This window comes from Ranitomeya variabilis, chromosome 6, assembly GCF_051348905.1.
Source record: "Ranitomeya variabilis isolate aRanVar5 chromosome 6, aRanVar5.hap1, whole genome shotgun sequence".
Taxonomy (NCBI): domain Eukaryota; kingdom Metazoa; phylum Chordata; class Amphibia; order Anura; family Dendrobatidae; genus Ranitomeya; species Ranitomeya variabilis.
Window position 1 is genome coordinate 478,248,099 of NC_135237.1, and position 27,907 is coordinate 478,276,005.

General features: G+C 40.9%; 1 protein-coding gene and 1 long non-coding RNA gene across 2 annotated transcripts in view; one reads left to right on the forward strand and one right to left on the reverse strand.

Moving 5' to 3' along the window:
• The window catches only part of KCNB2 (potassium voltage-gated channel subfamily B member 2), a 372,379-nt gene that overhangs the window by 221,307 nt on the left and 123,165 nt on the right, over positions 1–27,907 (forward strand). The gene's annotated exons all lie outside the window — the stretch shown is intronic.
• Positions 1,326–27,118, reverse strand: LOC143782792 (uncharacterized). Its single transcript, XR_013217049.1, has 4 exons — positions 26,982–27,118; positions 14,141–14,237; positions 8,639–8,735; positions 1,326–1,530 (listed from the first exon to the last, which is right to left on the reverse strand). It is a non-coding gene; the product is annotated as an uncharacterized LOC143782792 (long non-coding RNA).

Sequence of the window (27,907 nt, forward strand, 5' to 3'; positions counted from 1 at the left end):
TACAGCTTTATATAATGCTGTATATCAGCCCTGAAAGGTGATGGTCGTATCTCTTATCGGCAAAACCTGGTGACAGGTTCACTTTAAACCATACTTACGACCTTGCCTAATTCCACAGAAGCCCTCGTTCTCCTGTAATAAAACAAAAATAAAAAACAACCATATCCCTCACCTCTCCATCATTCTGTCCCATGCCGTAATCCATGTCTGGGGGAGAAATAGTTTTCAACCTGGACGGTGCCAAGATGCGACCGCTCAGGCTGAGAACCACTGGTGAATGAAATGCTGCGAGTGCAGTCTCAGTGATATCCCCGCTAGCACAATGAGAAAGTCGCACGATGCAGAGGCGAGTTCACTGCAGTTGAAATTCACCGCAGTGAAATTCTCTCACTACATGTCATGTGGGAAGAGCTGGGCAAAGCACCAGAATAGGCGCATCTAATAGATGTGCCTTTTCTGGGTGGCTGGGGGCTGCTGTTTTTACGTTGGGGGGCCATGTCCATAGCCCCTTACCAGCCTGAGAATACCAGCCCCCAGCTGTGAGCTTTAGCAAGGCTGGTTGTCAAAAATGGGGGGAACCCCACAACATTTTTTTTTAATTATTTTAAATAATTAAAAAAACAGTGTGGGGACCCCTCTATTCTTGATAATTAGCATTGCTAACACTGACAGCTGAGGGTTGCAGCTCCCAGATGTGAGTTGTCCCTGGCTTGTTATCAAAAATAGGGGGAACCCACACAGGTTATTGTTTTTCATCTATTTACAGCGCAGGAGCTGCTGATGAATACTCCCATCATCTGCTCCTGCTCTCACTCTTATTAGCGGCAGCAGGTGTCGAATGGTGGGAGCAATAGTCCCATCACCTGACACAAGTGACCGGAGGTAAACTTTATACCTCCGATCACAGCTGAGTGCTCACGCTGTCTTTTGACAGCGTCATGCAGCCTGCCATCTAGATGTAGCAGAGCTGACTATGAGGTCACATCCTGCTGTCCTTGACTTTTCTGCAGCAAATATGCTGCAAAGAAAGTCAACCTGTGTATTTGCATTTTTTCACCATCCATTCAAGTCAATTGGTGAAAAACTCTGAAAAAACACTGTAAGAAGTGACATGCTCTTTTTCAAAAAAATCCTGCAAAGCACAAAATCCTGATGACAAAAAAACCCAATGTGTGTGCATGACATTTCTGAAATCTCATAGGCTTTGCTGGTACTGTAAAAAGCAGCTGAAAATTAGCATAAAAAAGAAACAAAAACGCTCAGTGTGAACATACCCTAAAGGGTCAAGAAGAGAGTTGTCTGACAGGTAGCGGAGATGGGTTTATGTCATTTTTTTATTTTCCCCTGCAAAAACAAGGTGCTGGTTTCTTGAGTAAAATTAGCCCATGTAGTGTCACTTCTTCCATCTTGCTTCGATTGTAAGCTCTTGTGGGCTGGGTCCTCTCTGCTTTTGTTTCATGGTGTGTATTTAGTGTCACCTTACTTCTTTGCTTCTTCCACAATTTTAAAGCACTTCTGTATATGTTGGCACTATGTAAATAATGGTGGTTATTATTATTCATTATCATTACATTTTTTAAATTTCATTCATTCCTTCATTAGCAATAGCATACAAAAGCGAGCAACTGAGTGCTGTAACGATAAATTGTCCTGCTGAAACACATCCATTACTTAAGGAAATCCTACTTATTTGGATGTTACAATTTCTCTTCGATAAGCAAGACATGATGAAGCATGGTCATTAAACATGAGGCGGAAAGAAAAGTTGAAACGTTAGGCATTTAACCATCCTGTGCCATGATATTTGAACAGCAAACTCATAAGCTGTTTACAGGGGAAGAATGCAAAGCATTGGGTTAATCTTCTTAAATCTCCCAGAGCCAGATGTTCCAAGGACTGTGGTAGACCAGAGGTCATAGTTAACCTGAAGGCTTTCTCAGCAACAGCGCCTTATTCCTTGTGATGAATCAATCTCGAAGGGAGATTAGGCTGCCTCCAACAGTATTTAATTTCTTTGGATCTGCGCAGCCAAGAGATTGCATCACTAGGAGAAACTTTTTTTTTTAAAGAATCAAAACATCATCACATCATTTGTAGCGGGCATACAATATGGCAGACAGATGCCATCTACGGGATTAAGTACATGGTGGGGTTATAAAACTCAGAACACTGCACTTATTTCTTAATCTACTTACAACTTGGTCAAAAGAATAGCTGTAAAGAAAATTTAAAAAAGTTCTTAATAAGATTTTAACTGCATAAAACCAATATTTATGCGCATTTGCATGTTTTAACATGATGCATTATGATTAGTGATGAGCGAGTACACTCGTTCCTCTGATTTTTCCGAGCACGCTCTGGTGATCTCCGAGTATTTGTTAGCGCTCGGAGATTTAGAATGTAAGTCCGCAAGGACAGGGTCCTCTCCCCTCTGTACCAGTCTGTCACTGTAAAGGTGTTTACTGTAAACTATATCTGTAACTCCATATGTAACCCCTTTCTCATGTACAGCACCATGGAATTAATGGTGCTATATAAATAAATAATAATAATAATTTTCTTTTTGTCAATGCAGGTGCATGATTTATGGAGGCTAGATAGCTTGAATACATGTGGGGATTACCTAGCAACCAGCAAACCCCAACATGTACTCAGGCTGACTAGCAGTCGTAAATCATGGAGCTGGGTGGACAAAAACTAAATCTCTGAACACTAACAAATACTCGGAGATCACCAGAGCGTGCTCAGAAAACCCGAGCAACGAGTATACTCGCTCATCACTATTGTGATCAGTTGTGATCTGACCATATAGACATGGAGACAATTTGAAATAGTTAATCATGTCCAGGTTTCGTTTTCAAGACCTCTGCCTTCTGAGGGTTTAAAGAATAACCATCATTTTAATTTATATCACAAAATTAACATTACAAGTAAAAGTAATAAGTTTTGTAACATATCTTGTCAGAAAAATCTGCTTCTTTCTCCTCCAGGAATTGATAATTTATTCCTAAAATTCTCAATTTCTGGGTAAAATCTGCATTCAGTGAAGAAAGATTACTACATTATTGAAATAGGAGAAGTAGTTATGGGCAGTCCGGCTCTTTTTTGTGATCCGGCTCACTTGTCTCCACTCACTAAAGAGTGGGCTCTTTTGAACCCAAAATGAATCCCTATTAAATACATTTTTGCCCCAGGTGAACATCATGTGTAGGGGAAGATGGAAAGACCTTATGTACTGTATAAGATAGTCCAGATGAAATCGGACAGTTTGACTGACTCTGTTCTAATATGTAAGGGCACTTTATAAGGAACTTGTCACGTGAAAAATTGCTATTACCCTTCAGAAATGCGGTTCATCTGCAGGTTAATAGCACTCTGAACCTGCCTGACACCTGCACTGAGAGCCCCATTTTATTCCTCCCAGCAGCATCTGGCTTCGAGTCACGAGGGTGGGGCCGACATGGTTTCACTCACCGCCCTGTGCATAGACAATGGTGGCTGTTACCAAGCCTCCAACACTGATTGACATCTCAGTCATCATTACAGCCTGCTGCCAGTCAATGCCGGGTGCGTGGTTACAGCCACTGCTCTCTGTACACAGATTGGTGATTAAAACTGTTACTGCCAACCCCTGTGACTGGAAGCCGAAGGCTGCCGGGTGGAAATAGAGCTAAAGGGAACTTGTCACCAGGTATGGCCGATAGGAGTTATGGCCACCCCCTTTCAGGGCTTATATGCAGCATTCTATAATGCTGTATATAAGCCCCAACCTGTAAGAGAATAATAATAATCTTTATTTATATAGCGCCAACATATTCCGCAGCGCTTTACAGTTTAACAGTTTCAAACACAACAGAAGTAACAACGTTAACAATACAATAATTCAAGTGAAATAAGACGACCCTACTCGTGAGAGCATACAATCTACAATGAGGTGGGGGAGATACAAAGTACAGGTGTGTATTTACAATGATGTATTTACAATGAGGGTCCAGCCATCTTCAGGGGGTGGGGGATAGATGGAGATAGTGAATGGGCTACACACACAAACATAAAATGACTTTGATTAGTGAACATGGTAGGCCGCTCTGAACAAATGTGTTTTGAGCGAGCGCCTAAAACTATGCAAATTGTGGATGGTCCTAATATCTTGGGGTAGAGCATTCCAGAGGATTGGCGCAGCACGAGAGAAGTCTTGGAGTCGGGAGTGGGAGGTACGGATTAGGGCAGAGGTTAGTCGAAAGTCATTTGCAGAGCGCAGTGGTCGGTTAGGCCGATAGACAGAAATGAGGGAGGAGATGTAAGGGTGTGCCGCACTGTGGAGAGCTTTGTGGGTGAGAGCAAGTACTTTGAATTGTATCCTGTAATGAATGGGCAGCCAGTGTAATGACTGGCGAAGAGCGGACGCGTCCGAGTAACAATTAGCCAGATGGACGACCCTGGCTGCTGCATTAAGGATGGACTGGAGAGGGGAAAGTTGAGTGAGGGGGAGGCCAATTAATAGAGCATTGCAGTAGTCCAGGCGGGAGTGGATCAGGGCAACAGTGAGGGTTTTTGTTGTTTCCATGGTGAGAAAAGGGCGGATTCTAGAGATGTTCTTTAGGTGTAAGTAGCACGAGCGGGCAAGAGATTGTATATGGGAGGTGAAGGAGAGATCGGAGTCAAACATAACACCCAGATAGCGCGCCTGCTGCCGGGGTGTTATTATGGTGCCACCCAAGGAGAGGGAAATGTCAGATTTAGGGAGGTTAGTAGATGGCGGGAGCAGAAGAAGTTCAGTTTTGGAGAGGTTGAGTTTCAGATAGAGAGCAGACATGATGTTGGAGACTGCAGACAGACAGTCAGTGGCGTTCTGTAGTACAGTGGGGGTAAGGTCAGGGGATGACGTGTATAGTTGTGTGTCATCAGCATAAAGATGGTACTGAAAGCCAAATCTGCTGATGGTCTGTCCAATTGGGGCTGTGTAGAGGGAGAAGAGAAGGGGGCCAAGGACTGAGCCCTGAGGTACCCCTACAGTGAGAGGAAGAGATGAAGTGGAGCCAGAGAACAGAATACTGAAGGAGTGGTCAGAAAGATAGGAGGAGAACCAGGAGAGAGCAGTGTCCTTAATGCCTAGTGACTGGAGCCTAGAGAGTAGGAGATGGTGATCAACAGTGTCGAAAGCTGCAGAAAGGTCGAAAAGAATGAGCAGAGAGTGGTCACTGTTACATTTTGCTGTCAGAAGGTCATTGGTCACTTTGATGAGTGCAGTTTCTGTCGAATGTAGGGGGCGGAAATGATGTGAAGGGTCTAGGAGGCAGTGAGTGGAGAGGTGATGGGTAAGGCGGAAGTAGACTAGGTGCTCCAAGAGTTTAGAGATGAAGGGGAGATTGGAGACCGGTCTGTAGTTGTTTGTGCAGGATGGGTCAAGGGCGGGTTTCTTTAGTAATGGAGTAATGATAGAGTGTTTGAAGGAGGAGGAGAAAATGCCAGAGGAGAGGGAGAGATTAAAGATTGTAGTTAGGTGAGTTGTGAAGACTGGAGAGAGACTGGAGGAGGTGTGAGGGAATGGGGTCGGTGGTGCATGTAGTCGGACGAGAAGAGGAGAGGAGCTTGGAGACTTCTTCTTCTGTGATGGGATCGAATGTGGAGAGTGAGCCAGGGGAGATGCAGGGAGGGATGGGAGTCACTGCAATTGGTGGCTGGGAGCGGATTTCCTGATGGATATTGTCTATTTTCTCTATAAAGTGGGAGGCCGGGTCATCAGCACAAATGTCTATGATAGGGGCTTGTGCTTTTGGCCTGACGAGGGAATGAAAGGTGTCAAAAAGTTTCTTGGGTTTGTTGGATAGTGAGGAGATCAGGGTGGTGAAGTAGGTCTGTTTGGCGAGGTGGAGGGCAGAGTTATAGGTCCTTAGCATAAATTTGAAGTGTATGAAGTCTTCTGGTGTGCGTGTTTTCCTCCATAAGTGATCAGCACACCTAGAGCATCGCTGGAGAAATCGGGTTTGTGATGTGAGCCAGGGCTGTTTCACTCTGTGTTTAGAGGTTCTGAGGGTGAGGGGCGCTATTTGGTCCAGGGTGCTTCTAAGAGTGTCATTGTAGTGATGTACAGCCAGATCAGGACAGGAAAAAGAAGAGATTGGGGACAATAATGAGTGTAGGGAGTCTGAATGTGTGTGAGGATTAATAGCATGTAGATTTCTGAACGTGTGGTAGGTAGGAGAGTGCTGGGTTGGGCAAGGAATTGTGAGTGTGAAGGAGAGAATGTTGTGGTCAGAGATGGGAAGCGGTACAAAGACCAGGTCCAGGGTGTTACCATCTTTGTGTGTTTCAGAGGTTGAGAGCTGTGAGAGGCCGAGAGAAGAAAAGACCTAGAGAACAAAAATAACTTTTGTTATACTCACCTGCGGGGCGGTCCGGTCCGATGGGTGTCGCTCCTCTCGGTCCAGTGCCTCCCTTCTTCTTACAATCCCCGTCCTCCTGCTTGCTTCATGTGGATGACGCCTCCCTGCCTCATCCACACAGGCTCCTCAGAATCGCACTCCTGCGCAGGCGTTCTTATCTGCCCTGTTGAGGGCAGAGCAAAGTACTGCAGTGCACAGCCATCATCCACATGCAGCAAGCAGGAGGACGGGGATTGTAAGAAGAAGGGAGGCGCCAGACCAAGAGGAGCGACATCCATCGGACCGGACCGCCCCCCTGGTGAGTATAATAAAAGTTATTTTTCTTCTCTTACAGGTCGGATTGGGGGCTTATATACAGCGTTATAGAATGCTGTATATAAGCCCTGAAAGGCTGTTGCCATAACTTGTATCAGCCAAACACGGTGATAGGTTCACTTTAATTTCCTCCTGGCAGCGGGGCTCTCGGTGCAGGCTCCGGGCAGGTATTAACCCCATATCTGCAGGTTCCCTTTAGTAATTAAAATACAATCTAGACGGGAGCATACATAGTTTGAAAATGGTGGCACTTTTGTAGCACAGAGTCACACAAGCATAGTCTGTGTATGGATAGAAGGGATTACTACAAAAACAACCTTGTCTCCCCTATCATTTATTAATAGAGAGCATGATTATTAGGCTAGTTATTCTTTCCTTTGATAACATTATGGTGCCTGTGGAGAGAAACTCCATCAGGAAGGGGCTTGCTTGGACTAGAAACCCAATCTCCACAGAGTCCTATTAGCATACTCATAATTTGCAAGATACCATACTATATATTTCTTTATGAACAACATTTATGTCATAATCTCCTTAACTTTCCACAATCCTGGCATGTGGACCCTAAAAATGACTGTACCACATGCAACTATTCTCATCCCCTGGTGGATTAATAAAAAATTCAGACTACTGGTAGTTGGATTAATGAAAGCCTAATGTACAATGTCAAGATTATCAATCCAAACCCCCATCAGTCATGATCATAATCATGTTCCTTTCTGAAAAAATACATAATACTATTTTTAGCTTTCCACTGAAGAAGGAATGCAATGACAAAATGCATTTCTTTATGTTTTCGGAATCAACTCTAATAAAGATGTAAAAGCCTCATCCTACGGCACCACGCAACACGCAATTAAAAATGTGTTAATTTATTTAGCAGTTACAGGCCCATTAGGCAGCAAACCCTCCAGCCACACTGTACACACTAAGATGTTAAACACAAAATGGCTTTTTCAGAGCAGATGGCATTTATGTTCTATAGTAGTAAATTATGACTGCTGATATTACCGTGTTATGTCCTATCAAAACTAGGTCAAGATGCTTAATATCTGCAAGAGTGCAATATAAGAAAACTTCAAACAAGTTATGAACCATGTGTTGATGGACTACAAGTTGCACACCTATTTATATGGAATTTACTGAAAGGAGTTTTTAAGTCTTGTGTAAAAAAAGGGGTAAAAGTATAGCAGCACCTTATAAAGTCTTCATAAAGACTTTTAACACATCTTGGAGACACATCAGAGGTTTTATCTGGTTGCTAAAACAAGGTTTATAAGCCACTCACCTTCAGGACTCAAAATCTGTGAATTTGTCTTCATTAAAGGGAGGATAACTATATCCACTATTCCTTTATTTTAACAACCAGGGAGTGTCTCTGCACCAAAATACTCCATGGTTCAAAACTTCTGATATGCCTTTATGACAGGAAGCACAACCGTGCTTGTGGAGCGCCTTTCCTCCCCAGTGTGGTTTATTTTCTCTGCAAAAGACTTTATCGCTATTACAGCAACCGTTACCTGCATTTCATCTACTATCTGTTTTGAAGAAGGCCAGTATAGGCCGACACGTCAATTACATGAGTGGATTCCTTTTCTATGTGCAATAAACGTATATAATTTCAGCATCAAAACATTGGAGTACCAAATTGCTATTTATGGGGTGGAACCCTATTTGAGCACCCTACAAGAGTGCCGCACAGCCTTTTTGTACTGGTAGATTCCCTTTCATAGTTCTCTTACAAAAAGTAGAAAGGTTCCCAAATCGTACATTAAATTACCCATTCTCTTAAAGTGCTTCCTAGTGACAAACCGTATCAAAGGGGCTAAAGTTTGTTAGACCTCCCTTTGCATGACCATGCAGTTTCCTCCATACTATGTTTGCTAACATTGCATTGCCTATTGAGAAAGTCTCTGGCGTTCTTCACGGGTTCTTACCAAGAATTAGATGGGCCTAACCATGACGCAGTCTCTTCCCGTGGGCTGCCTCCTTGATGCTCTCTTGAGCATTCACATTCTGATGACAGTGAGGTCCCTGTAGAGAGCAGTTTCATAAAGAAGAATTAATACTGTTGATATTTTTCAACCATTGCTGTTAGTGTCCCCTTGGGTGTATTTTGTGGTGTCTCCAGTGGACTTTAAAGACCAGATATGATACAAGCAATTTTCTTGTGTTTTCAACTGGACTCTTTTGTCTAGTACAAATGTAAAAGCCCATACTAGTCAGATTGTGATCAGAATCCTTCATATTGTTACAAGTTATTCCTTTGCTAATGGCTCAATAAAAATATTGGTTGCCTATTTTTGTTGGGACTACTTTTCATCTGTAGGATGATGCATCATCGCTTCTCTGCTCTTCTTCCCTTCTTGTCCGACTATTCCTATTGTGTTATTTATGGAAATGAATATTAGACAGTACGGGATATGTAATTTATTTAAAGTTTATACGACAGAAGCCACCATTGAGCAATTATCTTCATATTTCTCTTCCTTCTTAAGGTGAAGATGACACCATTACGGGGGTCACAGTGAAATGGGAAATATGGAATTACCTTGAAGCTGACCATTATTCATTGTCATCTCCAACATTCTTCAAATACATTATAATTTATATGAAATTACCTAAATAACATCAGATACATTTTTATGGTAGTATCAGAAATGCATAGTAGTATTACTTTCAAACTGTGGAAAACAGACCCTGGTCCCTCTCATGTCATCAATAAAATCATGATGGGAATTACAAATATATAGTGAAGTTATTATGTATATAATTTATCCATAATAATCCAGAAAGAGAAACTGGAGAGTGGAGAGGAGGCGAAGCACAAATAGGGTGTTATCTGGAAAAACAGTGATGGAAGATATGCCCGATTGCGCTCACCTGGTCTGGTTGTGTGCACACAATCACTGAAAAGGCTTTAGACTGCTGCAGTTGGGTTATTCTGCACTGCCTTAGAAGAAAGGATGAAGGATACCAAATTTAATTTGAGGCGGTTTAGACTTTGAAACACGTTGACGAATAAACCGCCTCAAATTAAATTTGGTATCCCTCATCCTTTCTTCTAAGGCAGTGCAGAATAACCCAAATGCTTTCTAGTTTATGCTATAATTTACCCATAGAATTCAATGGATTTTATGCCTAAATGCTTCATGTACCTTATAAGGCTGAAGAACCCAACATTGGCCCCATATTTAGGCTTTAGCAATACAGAACGAATAGGGCACCATGGATGTTGTGAAATATCTATATGGTTATTATTTTCAAATCAGCAAACGATTATCCCTTTCACCACCGAGCCATTTTCCTTTTGCAATTTTTCCTCCTATTCTTTCAATAGCCATATCTTTTTTTATTTTTCCAGGACCATATCTTTTTTATTTTTCCAGGACCATACCTTTTTTATTTTTCCAGGACCATACCTTTTTTATTTTTCCAGGAGCCATATCTTTTTTATTTTTCCATCGATACAGCCATATGAGGGCTGTTTTTTTGAATGATGAGTTGTACTTTTGAATGACACAATTGATTTTACCATATAGTGAATTTGAAAAAATGACAAGTGTGGTGAAAATGCAAAAAAAAAAAAATTGCAATTCCTCAATAGTTTTGTGGGTTTTTTAATCATCATTTTCACTGTATAGTAAAACTGACCTGGCAATATGATTTGCACGATCAGTATGAATACGTAGACACCAAACATGTATACTTTTTTATTTTAGTGGTGAAAAAAAAATCAAGAAATTTGCATGAAAAAATAATTTTACTTTTGTCGCCATTTTCCAAGCCCTGTAACGCTTTTATTTTCCAGGATCTCGAGATGGGTGAGGGCTTATTTTTGTGCCCTGAGCTGACGTTTTTATTCATACATTTTTGGGGTAGAGACAATGTTTTAATCACCTCTTATTGCATTTCACTGCAATGTTACGAGGGCCAAAAAAACATAATTCAGGCAGCGGTACCAAATATGTGTGAATGACAGTAGGATTTAACAGGTTAACAGGATAAAAGGTCCACCCACTGCTGTTAAAGGCACAGGATGGCTGATTTAAATCATTTGTAGGGAAACATGCAGTCATCATTTGTAGAGAAAGTATCCCAAGTTGAATGCTAAGTTATATGTAGATTATTATTTGTAGAGAAACATGCAAGTCATATGTCATGAAAGGGTTAATAATTCAGCCTAGCTCAGTAGATTAGGATTATTTTATTTTTTTTAAAATGCTGCAAAGATGCGTTTATTTATTTATTTTTAATCATGCCCAAAAAAAACGCATCGGGAGTGCATCATATCAACATGGCCTAATGGTTGCTTTTAGCATTAGCTGGTCAAGTCTTTTACTTTTGTACGGGAACACAATACCTAAGAAACAGCTAAACAGCTGAGTGACAAAACTCCTTGTCTAGTACCTCTCCACCCAAAGTGCCTAAAGGCTGAGTCACACATAACGATATCGTTAACAATATCGTTGCAACGTCACGCTTTTGGTGACGTAGCAACGATCCCGCTAACGATCTCGTTATGTGTGACAGCGACCAACGATCAGGCCCCTGCTGGGAGATCGTTGGTCGTTGGGGAATGATCAGGACCATTTTGTGGTTGCTGATCACCCGCTGTCATCGCTGGATCGGCGTGTGTGACGCCAATCCAGCGATGTGTTCACTTGTAACCAGGGTAAACATCGGGTTACTAAGTGCAGGGCCGCGCTTAGTAACCCGATATTTACCCTGGTTACCATTGTAAAAGTTAAAAAAAAAACAGTACATACTCACATTCTGATGTCTGTCACTGCTTTCGGCAGGAGCGCTACTAATGCACGCGCTGCTGCCGAGAGCTTCCCTGCACTGACTGTGTCAGCGCCGGCCGTAAAGCAGAGCACAGCGGTGACGTCACCGCTGTTACTGCCGGCGCTGACACGTTCAGTGCAGACAAGCTCTCGGCAGCAGCGCGTGCATATTAGCAGCGCTCTTGCCGAAAGCAGTTTTAACCCTGTGGACGCCGGCGGGGTACGTGACAGACATCAGAATGTGAGTATGTAGTGGTTTTTTTTTTTTACTTTTACAATGGTAACCAGGGTAAATATCGGGTTACTAAGCGCGGCCCTGCACTTAGTAACCCGATGTTTACCCTGGTTACCCGGGTGCTGCAGGGGGACTTTGGCATCGTTGAAGACAGTTTCAACGATGCCGAAGTCGTTCCCCTGATCGTTGGTCGCTGGAGAGAGCGGTCTGTGTGACAGCTCCCCAGCGACCACACAATGACTTACCAACGATCACGGCCAGGTCGTATCGCTGGTCGTGATCGTTGGTAAGTCGTTTAGTGTGACTCCAGCTTTAATCCTGGTTGACATGTGAGAGACCGTCATCGTTTGGCTTTGACACAAGACAAACAACTTTAATTAATCACTACTGGACAGCATTGTGTGATAAACTATCCTGCGAATTAGAGATAATTATTCTCATGTCCTAATTTTTAGACTTTTTAGATAATCAATCAGATCAGGAGGAGCAAACATTAGTCATTTCATTTGTGGCTGAGCCATAATCTGGAGTTCTGTGTGGATGAGCCAATTATGAAAGCAAACTCTAACCTAAATATTTTGTCTGCTTCTCTTATACACGTCACATACTTCTCATGTTTTTATTACTACTTACTATCATCGTCTAATAGATCCACTTTCAGTAATAAAACTGCAGTAAATAGGAGTTTTTGAGTGATTATTTAATTCTACCTGTTAATAGAAACTAAGTGACAACTAGTGGCTGACATTTCAACTACCTTGTCAGAAGTTATGATTGGTATATATATATATATATATATATATATATATATATATATATATATATATATATGATACTGTATATCAATTCATACAATTTGGGGACTTTGGAGGTTGAGCCCAGATGACCATTCCAGTTGTTACTTTTTAGGAAAAGCTGGAATCTGTCTCAAGCTTGCAACAATAAAGCCCCACATACATATTAAAATAATGTTGGTCAATATCGAGAGGTGGTGTAACGACTGCAATAGGTCAAAACCGGGCCCGTGTGGGAAGGTGCCCACCAATGCCAGCGCAAGCTTCAACTGGATGTGCATCTTCAGACGCACATTCAGCTGAAGTTTATTGTGTTGCAGAGATCCGTCTAGTCCGTGCGCAGTAATACATGCTGCCAGCCAATCAGAGGCCAGCAGCTGACGTCGGCGTATACGTGATTGGGGTTGCATGGCAGTGACGTCATTCATTCCCATTGCTTGCACACTGAAGTCAGCTGCTGGCTTCAGAAGAGGACACCACGCAGTGGGGAAGTGGAGGGAAGGTGAGTATAATGGTTTAATTTTTTTTGTATGCATTAAAGAACTGCGGCAGAATGGGGACATATACCAGGATGGGGGATATACATTCCAGAACGGGGTCCAGGATAGGGGCATATACCAGGATGGGGGATATACATTCCAGAATGGGGTCCGGGATAGGGGGCATATACCAGGATGGGGGATATACATTCCAGAATGGGGTCCAGGATAGGGGGCATATACCAGGATGGGGGATATACATTCCAGAATGGGGTCCAGGATAGGGGGCATATGCCAGGATGGGGGATATACATTCCAGAATGGGGTCCAGGATAAGGGACAAATACCAGGATGGGGGATATATATATCAGAATGGGGTCCAGGATAAGGGACATATTACAAGAATTGGGACTATATACGAGGATGGGGGCCCCGGAGAAGGGACATACACCAGGATGGGGGATATATACCAGGATGAGAGCATATAATTCCAGAATGGGGTCTAGGATAAGGGACATATTGCAAGAATTGGGAATATATACCAGGATGAGGCTCAGGACAAGGAACATATACCAGGAGGGGGGATATATATACCTGGATGGGGTCCAGGACACAGGACATATACTAGGATGGGAAACATGCATACCAGAATAGGGGATATATACTGTATACAAGCATGGGGCCCAGGATAGGGGATTTATATACCAAGATATGTATGGGACCCCAGTCAACTGATTGTTGGTGAAGTCAAGTATCCGGCATGTCTTATTTCTGACTACCAATCCTCTTTTTCTCCCAGGGTTACAACAACGCCAGACATGTTTGGCAGTGGCTCTCTCTTAGAGAATACAGGAGTGCTTGGCTGAACAAGCTTTCTTGTGTAAGATAGAGATGGCTGAGGTGCCTACCTGCTGAAGGTTCTGCTCAACCATCGTTCAGGCTGACAGCCATCTAACATCCAGATTTAAAGCCTTACCATTTTAATTTTTATTTACTAAATCAATAATACTCGTGAAAATAAGAAACTTTGTAATATATGTTATCAGAGAAATCTGCTTCTTTCTTCCCCACCACCACCTCCACAAAAAAATAAAATAAAAAATATTCCAGAATGTTTGGTACTTCTGTTTAACTTGTTGCTTACCTGTTTTCAAATATAATCCATCTCCAGAAGCATAGACCCAGAGACAGATTACTTAAAGTAGGGGTGGATCTTTGTTTCTCAGCTCTTGCTCTCCTGTCTGACAAAAAGCAAACAGTCACAAGTGAGAAGTAGGATTTCAATACAGGATAAGCTAATCATTAGGCAATAGCAGAACCAATGCATGATTGGAATTGAGGAAAAAGAAGCTCCAGTACCTATGGTGCTGATGGAGAGAAATTGCCCCCTCAAGAATAATAAGTGGTAAGTTATAAAGCTTGAGGCTCAGGATAGTTCCTGGACATATTAGACTGGCATGTGCTCCAAAATCAATTCATCTTGTTGTGGAGGATGAGGACTAGCAGACACTTTAAGGGGTTTCCAGATTGCAGAAATGGTTAATAGTAAAATTCACAGTGTGAGACAAAGTATTTCATAACAAGGGAAATCATTTGCAGCAAATCCTATATGATGTTGGCAAGCCTGTTGCTATGACACCCTGGCTAAGCCCGTGACAAGCAGAACAACCCTCCTTCAATGAACAGATCCGTCTGCATTTTGTACTAACCACAATTTATAATCTGAACGTTTGTTACAAAAGATAAACTATCAGATTGTCGCAACTTAAAGGGGTGTGAGAGCTGTTAAAGGAAACCTCAGCAGCTCTCCAGAGGTGGCATTTTTTGGATCCAAAGGCACCCCCTGACAAAATTTGGGGTTATTATTACGATTGAATAGGTGTGAAGCGTATGAATATGTTCACACTAGGAGCCTGTTTTTTTTCTGCAGCAAAACCTGATCTCCTGGCAGGAAAGAAGCTGCTTAAAAAACAAGGTTTTGCTGAGTTTTTGGAGCTTTTTTTGCTGCGGTTTGTCATGCTACATCTGTCTCTTGTGCGTGCTGATAAAGTTTACTGGGAAAAAATCAGGTTTTGGCACAAAAAAAATATTTTTTTATACCTGTTTAGTACATAACACAGGTCTACAAAAAAAAAAATATTCATGTGCCAATACGTTTTTAATAGATTTCGGGTATTTTGAGGGGGCTGAATTAAAAAATCTCATTACTTTTATTGAATTGGCTCCAGTTTTTGAAACAATTCATCCATGAAAATAATGCATTCCCCCAATACGACTTGTGTGGGATAACAAAGGCAAAAGCTTTTGGTCTTTTGACTCTGTAACTGCGTCTTAGGTAAAGAAATATCTCATATAATTATTTTATATTTCAGTCTGTAGGCTTACAATGCTATAAAAGCCACTTTATAAAGCCATAATTCTACTGTAATTAATTAATCAGCTATTAAATATCTCAGAAACTAGAGCCAAGCCGGCAAAACAGAAGACATATTCTTAATCTGCACCATAAACTTAAAGGAGTATCCTCATCGCCAAGATCCTATCCAATATGTAGTAGGCGCAACATAATAATAATAATAATAATAGCTAATACCTCAAATTACAAATGTAGAATAGTTTTTCTGATTTTCTATGTCTCTTTCTACATGTGCAGAAATTGTAGAACCTTAGGTTTCCATGGTTAGCCAATTAACTGTTACTATATCAGTGGTCGTAACCATGGATACCTAAGGTCCTGCAATACCTGCACATGAGGGGCGAATCAGAAAAACTATACATTTCTAATTGGAGGTATTTTCTAATATTGTTCAAATTACACCTTCTACATATTGGGATAGGATCTTCAAGATGGGAATACCCCTTTAATATAAAACCATTCAAGCATCGCTGGCACCAAAATCACTGTATACTAGTGTAATCAGCCATGGATTTAAAAAAAAGAAAAATGTATTGATAAAGTATATTCAAAAATCTAAATAAACAATCTGAAAATTTGGAAACCCCACCTACCTTTTAGAATTCACAAAATAATGTATTACTTATCTTCTACGATAATACAGACTGTAACGGAATAATATTACAAGTTTCCATTGAATTTTGCCGTACTTCAGAGCTGAAATCCTCATTTATCCCTTATGTTACGTAGAGAGTTTGCCTATGTGATTTACATTCAAGAATATGTCATCTTTAGACCAGGCTAATCCGACGTAGGAAAAACGTACTCACTGCTATAGGAGCTCAGCTGAGCTGACACTGGAGTGTCGGACAACTTACTTGTTTGTTTTCGATAATGATCAGAACTATGAATACAGCTGTGGCTCTTATGGTTTATAAAGATATTGGAGTATTTCGCTAGTATTCAATTGAAAAACAAACAAATCTTTTCAAAAAACAAATAACTAAAATAATGTCATTGCATAAATATGGACAACGTAACCCCTTACCGACCTCCGCCGTACTATTACGGCGGAGGTCGGATCCCCTGCTTTGAAGTGGGCTCCGGCGGTGAGCTGGCATCATAGCTGGGACACGTCTGCTGTTTTGAACAGCTGGCATGTGCCCGCAATAGCGGCGGGTGAAATCGCGATTCACCCACCTCTATTAACTAGTTAAATGCCCCTGTCGAAAGCTGACAGCGGCATTTAACCAGCGCTTCCGGCCATCGGGCCGGAAATGACCACATTGCCGACCCCAGTCACATGATCGGGGGTCAGCGATGCTTCGGCATAGCAACCAGAGGTCTCCTTGAGACCTCTATGGTTGCTGATGCCGGCTTGCTGTGAGCGCCACCCTGTGGTCAGCGCTCATAGCAAGCCTGTAATTCAGCTACATAGGAGCGATCTGATGATCGCTCCTATGTAGCTGAGCCGATCCAGTTGTGCCAGCTTCTAGCCTCCCATTGAGGCTATTGAAGCATGGCAAAAGTAAAAAAAAAATTTCGCCCCATTCAAAATAAAACAATTAAAAAAAAATCAAACCTGCACATATTTGGTATCGCCGAGTTCAGAATTGCCCGATCTATCAATAAAAAAAAGGATTAACCTGATCGCTAAACAGCGTAGCGAGAAAGAAATTCGAAACATCAGAATTATGTTTTTTTTGGTCGCCGCGACATTGCATTAAAATGCAACAACGGGCGATCAAAAGAACGTATCTGCACCAAAATGGTATCATCAAAAACGTCAGCTCGGCACACAAAAAATAAGCCCTCAACCGACCCCAGATCACAAAAATGGAGACGCTACGGGTATCGGAAAATTGCGCAATTTTATTTTATTTATTTTTTTTTAGCAACGTTTGGAATTTTTTTACCACTTAGATAAAACATAACCTATACATGTTTGGTGTCCATGAACTCCTCATGACCTGGAGAATCAAAATGGCAGGTCAGTTTTAGCATTTAGTGAACCTAGCAAAAAAGCCAAACAAAAAACAAGTGTGGGATTGCACTTTTTTTGCAATTTCACCACACTTGGAATTTTTTTCCCGTTTTCTAGTACATATACCAGCGCTGCCACTAGTTAAATGCGTATAAAGCTGCATATGGTGACGCACGGTCTACCCGCGTGTGGGTATCAAAGGAAGAAAAAGATATAAAGAGATGCGCTACATACAGCTGTTTGTTTGCTGCAGAGACGTGAATGAAAGTGCACAAAATAAAAGTGCAAATGAGAAATGGTGAATGTCTGACTATTAAAAAAAAGGAAGAAAGTTTGCACTAAATGCTCCTGGTTGTTGGTGTATGCACATGGATAATGAATGCCATGTGGTAGCGGCCTACCTGTATACTGTATATACTTGACTTTCCCCTGTAATGGTAGCTTGAGAAGTCTCCCTTCCTTGCTGGCCGTTTGGGTAAAAGCACCCTCTGAATTTAGGAATTCCTTCAGTCTTTTTGGGTAGAAGTCTATCAGCATGGACTTCAAGAATTGGAAATGTTTGCTCCTCTGTGGGGATGGTGTTCATTTGGTGATGCACAGTGCTGACTTTGCGTCAATCATACATTTTTTTAATTATGACCAAAAAATTTCAACCTTGGACTCAACCTACCATATCACGTATTCTCACATGCTTTTGGCAGACTTGATGTAGGTTTTGGCAAAACATAGCCGGTTTGAATGTTTTTTCATTGTATATGGGAGATTGATGTCACATGCAGTACACAACCAGTAATTGCCATGAATTCCTACAGCTCCTTTAATGTTGCTGTAGGCCTCTTGGCAGCCTCCCAAACCAATTTTCTTCTTGTAATTTCACTGTTATGCCAAACTTAAGCATCGTTTTGATGACCTGCTTCACAGTATTCCGTGGTTGATTTTTTTATACCCTTCTCCTGAGTGTTAACTTTCAATAATAAGATCCCTTTGTTGTGTTGTGAGCTGTTTACAGACCATGGCTTTTGCTGATAATGCAACTGAGAAAATGTCAGGAAAATCCAACTAGAGCAGCTAAACTTTATATGGGGTTAACCAGAATCACTGTAAATAATGCCAGCTGTGTACTGACTACTATTTAACCCTTTCATGACCTTTGATGTATATTTAATCAGCCTTCAAGTGCCTCTAACAGCTGCGGGTAGAGTGGTGCTCCAGCTGCGGCTGTTAACCTGTTGAATTCGGCTGTCAATCACTGACACCCAGATTTAATACGTGCCACCTGGAAGCGTGTCATTAATCCCACATCATATCACGTGATAAAGGGGCACCAATGGGTTGTCATGACAACCAGGAGTCTGCCCGTGAACGCCAGCTCGTGGTGCTGAAGAACTGCTATGTATAGCACAGGCGATCAGAGACAATCACAGGTTCAAGATTGAAATTGATAAAAAGTGTGAAAAAAGGTCAAATTGCCCCCCTTTTGCCCCATTGAAAATAAAACAAACTAAAATAAAAAAATATATTTGGTATTGCTGAATTCAGAAAAGCACGATCTATCAAAATCTAAAAACAATTAATCTGATCGGTAAACGGCGTAACAAGAAAAAAAAATTAAAAAACCCTGAATTACGGTTTTGGGCCGCTACAAAATTACAATAAGAGGTGATCAAAACATTGTATCTACCCCAAAATGGTATCAATAAAAACGACAGCTCAAGCTGCAAAGAATAAGCCCTCACCCAGCCTCAGATCCCAAAAAAAGGAAAACATTATGGGTCTTGGAAAATGGCAACATAAAAAAAAAATTCATACAAATTTAGGAATTTTTTTTCATCACTTAAATGAAAAAAACAAAGCTATCCATATTTGGTATCGGTATACTCGTACTTACCCGGGGAATCATATTTTCAGGTAAGTTTTACCATGTAGTGAACATTGTAAATGAAAAACCCCAAAAAACAATTGTGTAATTGCTCTTTTGTTGCAATTTCATCGTACTTGGAAAGTTAAGGCTCTTGGAAAAAGGGAAATAAACCAAGAAAGGCCAAAATCGTTAAATTGAAAGGTCATGAAGGGGTTAACATGAGTTTAAATGTGATTGGCTAATTCTGAACACAACCACATCCCCAATTCTAAGAGGGTGTTCACACTTATGCAACAACATTATTCTAGTTTTGTAATTTCTCTTTTCTTAGTTTGTTTCTCAATGGATTGGTAGAGATTATGAGTGACATTAAAGATGGAGCTCTGAAATGATTCTTCTTGGTATGCTTTTTTTTACATGACAAAAACTAGGCAATTTAACAGGGGTGAGTAGACTTTTTATACCCACCATACACCTGGCTGTGTTCACAGTTGCACCATAGCGTCTATTCATGACATAAGCTGTGATGCTCTGTCGTGAAGCCTTGACTTAAGACTGTAAAAAACATGTGAAGCGCAATAAGGTTTTATCCTAGTTATATAGAATGGTAACCACATGGAATGCTCAACTGGTAGGGTTGTGTGTGACACAGCCACTATTAGTGTATATACCAACCGCTCCAGCAACCATAAACAATTGGAAAGACTACCAAAGGCGGTGGAAAGACACAACTGGATCCAAGGACTGATGGGATGTAAGTGGTTTAATTGTCAATCTAAAGCCTTCCTAAGGACAACCACATGTAGCCTTGACTTAGGCCACATTCACACGGTCAGTATTTGGTCAGTATTTTACAACAGTATCTGTAAGCCAAAATCAGGAGAGGGTGAAAAATGCAGAAGTGGTGACGTGTTTCTATTATACTTTTCCTTCAATTGTTCCACTGATGTAAAATACTGACCAAATACTGAAGGTGTGAACGTGGCCTTAGAAAAGGGGTCTCATTGGGATCCATTGAGGTGCCTGTCATTTTGATGTCAAGAATAGTTCTGCATATTGCATTATTTTAGCCATCAAAAATGATGAGGCTGCTAAATTAACCTGCAACAGAAGTGCCAAACAGCAGCGTGAACAGGAACAGACTCACCGATTATGTAAAAGGCGAGAAGAAGCTGAGCCTGGATAAGTCAAGAACAGTAATTGGAATGAATTCTAGAAAAAATTTGGACCATATAATTTTTATTCACTTTATAAATTCAATAATATGTTAGTGAAGGTTGTAGCTCTCTGATTCTTATTTTACAATTTTTTCATTCCTGTCTGAACTTGTCTTTGGATCAATCTAACACGCTCTGCTGCCATTCGGCAAGAAATATTTGCATTATCAGGATATATGTGTTGTTCGTGTAGTAGGTTTCGATGAAGCATTACTGGGTTTCTCCGGGAATGAATAACTAAGACTCAAGCAACAGGGACTAAACAAGATCTTATTACCCAGTACATCATCTTGTAGAATTCAGCCTTCAAGAACTCTGAGTTATAGAGTGTTTATTACAAGTTTCTTGTAAGATACTAACATATTTCACATAATCCAAGGCCTGCAGGCAAGACATGTAAGAAAACAACTCTCCTACTTCATGTGGTTCCTATAGGGTCCGAATAATGACCAGTATCCCATAGGGAATTCAGTGCCATGTAAGCATCGTTAGAGGAGTTGTTGGTTTGAGGTTTAGCTTCCTTTTGGATTTTACTTTAGGTTGCCGTTTGTTTTTTTCATTTTGGTGTCGATTGATCAGTTGATCCATTGTATTATGAAACATGATGTCCTTTTCCAGTTTAACTTGTATATCAATTCCTTTATCTAGATTTCTGCTTGTAGACATTCAATGTAAATCTTCAGTATTTTAGACTCTTTTATACTGACTTCCAGGCATGTATGCAGTTTTCTTCAGTCCATTAATAAAGTATAAAGATCCACTCCCCTGAAATTATACTCATTTAGGTACTACAACATAGAGCTTTGCTCATTCCTTTTAGCCTTGACATTGGCACAGTGTGGAATTACCATCTGATTATTTTCAAAAACTTCTCTATTAATACTGTTACCTTCAGAAAACAGAAAGGTTCATATTTCCATGAATCGCCTCTTCATACATTGTACCACAAAAGTTTAAAAAACTGTATAATGTCCCAAAAATGTTAGGAGACCTGTCCGGGGACCAGCATTTTTCCAGCCCTGTCCAGCATTGCTTTTCTTGTCCTGATAAGTTATTAGCAAGTGTGCTCGTTACTTGAGATTTCCGAGCATGCTCGGGTGTTCTCCGAGTATTTTGGGCATGCTCGTAGATTATGCTTGTGTCCCCGCAGCTGCATGATTTACAGCTGCTAGACAGCCTGAATACATGTGGGGATTCCCTAACAAACAGGCAATCCCTGCATGTATTCAGGCTGTCTAGCAGCCACAAATCATGCAGCTTCAGTGACACAAACAAACTAAGAGCACGCCCAAGATTCTCAGAGAACACCCGAGCATGCTTGGAAATCTTGAGTAACGAGCACACTCGCTCCTCACTAGTCCTGATGAAGAAGTCTGTAGTACTTCGAAACGTGTTGACTAATAATTAAAAAAAAACACACGTACTTTCTGTCTGGATTTGGATGTATTATATGGGATACCAGTGCAGATTATCCACAAATCCTACTTATCAATGTGGCTAACCAAATGAGGCACTCATCATGAGGGCAGGTGCAGACGCGCATATATTTTTAGTCAGAGTACAATCTGACAAAACATCAGATCGCACTCGGACCAATGGTGGCGTCATAAACATATTCATTTTTTTTTCTCAGATGGGCTTGGATATTAGAATCAAACTCAGCCATGCAAGACGATGTGTCAGTGGAAACCATCGGACTGCATTTTTATGACATTTGAGTGCAGTCTGATTTCCATGGATTCACAGATTGGAGAAGATGGAGAATTTTTTTCTCCATCTTCTCCTCATCTGAAAGAATCCGGTCACTCTATGATAACACTCTAATCAGAGTTTGATCAGCGTGTGATTGGCTTAATCGGCCAGATTACCTCGGATGAGAGAATACACGGTCGTCTCTGCACCTGCCCCAATGTAGGGTAACCATAACCAGGCATCTGATGTTATGTAAGACTTTCGCTAGAAACCTAGATGCATTGGGTTTTCTGAATATTACAGGCAGTACAGATATTTTCCATCTTCATTAGATTGAGCATACCCTGAAAACTGCAATAATTCATCCTACTTACTACACACTAGTTTCATGTTTTATTATTTGTACTGAACATCTCTTCATTATACGGTTATAGGTTTCCTTTTTATTAATTTATCAAAGTAAAATAATGACTGTCACATTGCGTTCCTTGCAATGAATGACAGTGCAGCATTATTAATTTTACATTGTGCCTTTGGGTTTTTTATTTCTTGGCTTTCAATATTCTGCGATAACCCTTTGCCAAGTTTTATTCTTGTCATGTTGTTATATAACTTCTGAAATAAATCATCGACACACATCCGGGCTTTCAGTATTTACAAGGAGATATAAGCAGAGTGAAAGTCGATAGAGATAAGTAATATGTCATCAGCAACCCAATTATATGCTGGTAACTTCTGTATTATAGTCCAGAGCTGAACTCACAATTCTGCTTGTCACTGGAATGTTGTCTCTCACTAGGAATAGCTGACAGCTTTCTTACAGCTTAGCTGAGCTCCTGGTTTTCTAACTGTTGGTTTCTGTAACTGTAGACTGCTGTAGAAGTACCAGGTATGAAATAAAGATCATGCTCCACAGCCCATAGGCTCAGCAATATATGAAATCACAAACTGAGTTTTTATTCACCCTCCCTGAGTCCAGAAATGCCTCTCCGCTGCTGCTCTGGTTTTTGTCGATCAGCTGCCGCAAGGACCATGATTTACCATTATGTCATGGAGAGGGTACAGGTGTATGCAGGCTCAAAAGCTGAGCCTGCTGCACACAATGAAGATGTAGGCATCTGCCATCTAATACCAGTAGAAAAATTAAGTTTATAAAAATATTAAAATAATAAAAACAAAACTTTGAGTCACCCCTTTTTTCCCCAGGGCAAAATAAAGAAATTTTAAAATTAAAACAATATACGGTACATGTTTGGTATTGCTGTGTCCATAACATTCCGATCTATCAAAATATAAACTTATTTAACCTGTATGGGAAATGTCATAAAGAAAAAAAATGGACGCAGCACCACTCACAAAAAATGCAATGCAAAGAGATCAAAATATAGTATGTATCCCAAAATAAGGCTAATAAAAATCTACTACTTGGCACGCAAAAGACACGGCCTTTTATACTTCATTCAACAGAAAAATACAAAAACTTCAGGATTTTTTGATGCATGTCTGGCATCGTTGTAAGTAGACATGAGCGAACCCAAACTTAAAAGAAAGTCCATTGCAATGTTCGGACTTCCGGGGGAAGAGAGAGAGAGAGGCAAGACTCAATTGTTTTCAGTGGAGTTCTGGTTCAAGTTCAGGTACAGTTCTGGTACCCAAATCGAACTATGGACTAAATTTTTGGTCAGGTACCAGAAACCAGACATTTATAGATCTGCTCATCCCTAGTTGTAATCATATTGACCTGGAAAATCAGGTTGCCTGCTCAATTTCTCCACAAAATTAACACCGTAAAAGCAAAACCTATAAATCAGTGTCGGAATTGTGGGTGTTTTCATAATTTCTCAGTGCATTATATGGTAAATTGAATAATGTCAATAAAAACGACATAAAATTAAAAATTAAAAAATAAGCCCTTACAAGGCTATGTTGACAACAAAAAATGTAAAACATTATGGCTCTTTTAATAAGGAGAAGAAAAAACAAAAATTGGAAAAAAACAGAGTTGGCTGCTTCCTTAGGTTGTTATCGTGTTACAGCCATAACATGTCAAAAATGTTATGAAAGTGCATTTACTCTAAGTGATTTCAGCTCTGAAGCATACCTTGAATCTCTAGACAAGAATGCATGCTATAATGTTATCAGTACAAGATAAGTAATGCAGTGGATTTACAAACTGCCTCCATATTTTCCTCTGGCTAATTTTACCAATAAGCCTGTGTTCACATTGTGTTTTTGGTCATGACAGGAAAAGTTCCTGATTTATACATTAAGGCTATGTTCACACATAAAAAGGGGGAGTAGCCAGTGCTGCTTATGGTCAGAACGCAATACATAAAGTGCACATGCACATATTAATTTCTAACTGTATTTCAAAATGAGACATTTAGCAAACAATTGATCAATTCTTTGAGCCACCCTGCCACGCCACGGCATTCTCATAATGGGGCAGTCCTACTCTACGTTTTTTATATTCGCTGTGACATTACGGCCTCCTAAATGTATTAAAAGCAAAACCACATTTAAAGCAAATTGTACCGAAAGTGTTTCTGAATCACTCCCATGGCACCAGAAAGGGCAAGCGCAGATAAAGGTTGACCAGGTCTGGACATGGACTTTTCAGGTCCAACCTCCACACTGCCTAACCAGCAGATGAAGGGTGAGACAGGCCCAGACACAGGTGCACATTCAAACAGAGCCTAGGGCAGGGCTGCTGTATGTGTGTACAGCAGCCTAGATCAATCACAATGAACACAGAAACAGAAAGAATGCATAACCCAGCGCGCACGGCAACAGTGGTGGTCAGCCACAAACCAATGTCAAAATAAAAAAGGGGAGAAGCCAGCGCTGCTTATGGTCAGAACGCAATACATAAAGTGCACATGCACATATTGATTTCTAACTGTATTTCAAAATGAGACATTTAGCAAACAATTGATCAATTGTTTGAGCCACCCCGCCACGCTTTTAATACATTTAGGAGGCCGTAATGGCACAGCGAATATAAAAAACGTAGTAGGACTGCCCCATTTGAGAATGCCTTGACGTGGCGGGGTGGCTCAAAAAATTGATCAATTGTTTGCTAAATGTCTCATTTTGAAATACAGTTAGAAATTAAGATGTGCATGTGCACTTTATGTATTGCGTTCTGACCATAAGCAGCGCTGGCTTCTCCCCTACTTTATTTTGACATTGGTTTGTGGCTTTCTTTTATGTTCACACATAGCGTATTCCCTGTGTTTTTTTTAATGCAAAGTTCAAGCTGTGTTTAAGCTGCTATCAAAAAGCAGGTTCTCTAAAGTGTTTGCTGGGTTTTTTGCTTAATTTTTTTATTCTGCTTTTTTGTCAGGGTACACTTGTCTCTTGCTGATAAACTTTATTGCATTAAAAAAAAATCAGATTCATCTTCATCAAACTTTGGCACCAAAAATGCAGCAAAACCTGAACCTGCGTTTTTTTTTCAGTGTTTTTTTTTTTGCACTACCCATTGCGTTCAATGGATCAAAATCGCTGCAAAAACGCTGAAAGAAGAGACATTAAGCATTTTGCAAAAACGCTGCTCTCTGACAAAACAAGGTGTGTGCATGAAATTTCTGAAATGTTATAGACTTTGCATTAAAAAATGCTGCAAAAATGCAACGTGTGAACATAGCCTATGGGTGCTGTCAGACGGCTAGGACAGGCCATCAATACCCCTGACACGAGCGTGACAGCATGCATTTCTATGCGGCTGTATGGCTATAGTGTCTGGAGATGGAAGAGCATAGTCTATAGTGTCTGGAGATGGAACAGCATATTCTATAGAGTCTGGAAATGGAACAGTATAGTCTATAGTGTCTGGAGATGGAAGAGCATAGTCTATAGTGTCTGGAGATGGAACAGCATAGTCTAAAGTGTCTGGAGATGGAACAGCATATTCTATAGAGTCTGGAAATGGAACAGTATAGTCTATAGTGTCTGGAGATGGAACAGCATAGTCCATAGTGTCTGGAGATGGAGCAGCATAGTCTATAGTGTTTAGAGATGGAATAGCATAGTCTATAGTGTCTGGAGATGGAACAGCATAGTCTATAGTGTTTAGAGATGGAATAGCATAGTCTATAGTGTCTGGAGATGGAACAGCATAGTCTATAGTGTTTAGAGATGGAATAGCATAGTCTATAGTGTCTGGAGATGGAACAGCTTGGTCTAGAGCAGTGTTTCCCAAACTCCAGTCCTCACAGGTCATGTTCTCAGGATTTCTTTAGTATTGCACAGGTGGTGGAAGTTTCATCAAGCCCTCAGGAATTCTCTCATCTGTGCAACATTATGGAAATCCTGAAAACATGACTTGTGGAATCCGTGAGGAGTGGAATTTGGGAAACACTGGTCTAGAGTGTCTGGAGATGGAACAGCATAGTCTAAAGTGTCTGGAGATGGAACAGCATAGTCTAAAGTGTCTGGAGATGGAACAGCATAGTCTAAAGTGTCTGGAGATGGAACAGCATAGTCTAAAGTGTCTGGAGATGGAACAGCATAGTCTATAGTTTTATCCCTTTTTTCCTATCCTCTTCTCATGTATTTTTCATTTTAAGTTTCATAATAAGTGCTGTTGTTTAATTTTTTTTTCATATATTTTGTTTATCATGGGTGGATTATTTTTTCACTAATATAAATTATTATTTTTTGCTATTTAGAATCATATATTTTTAGCATTTTAGAATTTAAATAATTAGCACCATGCACTTTATCACTTAGTTCACACATTGATCATTGAGCAAGTTTTTTTCTACCTTTAATAGCGCACATACTGTATATTTTGTTGTTTACCCTTTATTGGTATTTTTTATTTAATATTACCATTCTCAATGCACCGTGTCCCATGCTGTCTTCCTTGCCACCTCCGGATTGCCGTCCTGCTTGTGTCATCATGCTTGTGTAGCTAGGCGCCGACTCACTCACGTGATTGAGTTTAGGACGCCCCCTCCGAGGTGTGGGTTGGCATGACTACGGGACGCGCTGCGTGCACATGTGCACTTTAACAAATCACTGATAGGTAGCCGAGCAGTCATGTGACCGGAATGGCTTACTATAAACACGAGACTGGGATCGAAGTTAGGCCACGCCACCTGAGGAAGCGAGACTATTTGCACGTAAAACACGCATCAGGGTACATGGCCGAGGTCTAGGCGGGATTCCACAACATAGATGAGTAATTATTCCTTTTTCTACTAATATAGTACTTAACCCCTTTCTGACCTCGGACAGGATAGTACTTCCGAGGTCAGAAGCCCCGCTTTGATGCGGGCTCCGGCGGTGAGCCCGCATCAAAGTCGGGACATGTCAGCTGTTTTGAACAGCTGACATGTGCCCGTAATAGGCGCAGGCAGAATCGCGATCTGCCCGTGCCTATTAAATAGTTAAATGCCGCTGTCAAACGCAGACAGAGGCATTTAACCTGCTCTTCCGGCCGGGCGGCCGGAAATGAGCGCATCGCCGACCCCGTCACATGATCTGAGGTCGGCGATGCTTGTACATTGTAACCATAGAGGTCCTTGAGACCTCTATGGTTACTGATCGCCGGTAGCTGTGAGCGCCACCCTGTGGTCGGCGCTCACAGCACACCTGATTTTCTGCTGCATAGCAGCGAACAGCAGATCGCTGCTATGTAGCAGAGCCGATCGTGCTGTGCCTGCTTCTAGCCTCCCATGGAGGCTATAGAAGCATGGCAAAAGTTAAAAAAAGTAAAAAAAAAGTGAAAAAATAAAAAAAATATAAAAGTTTAA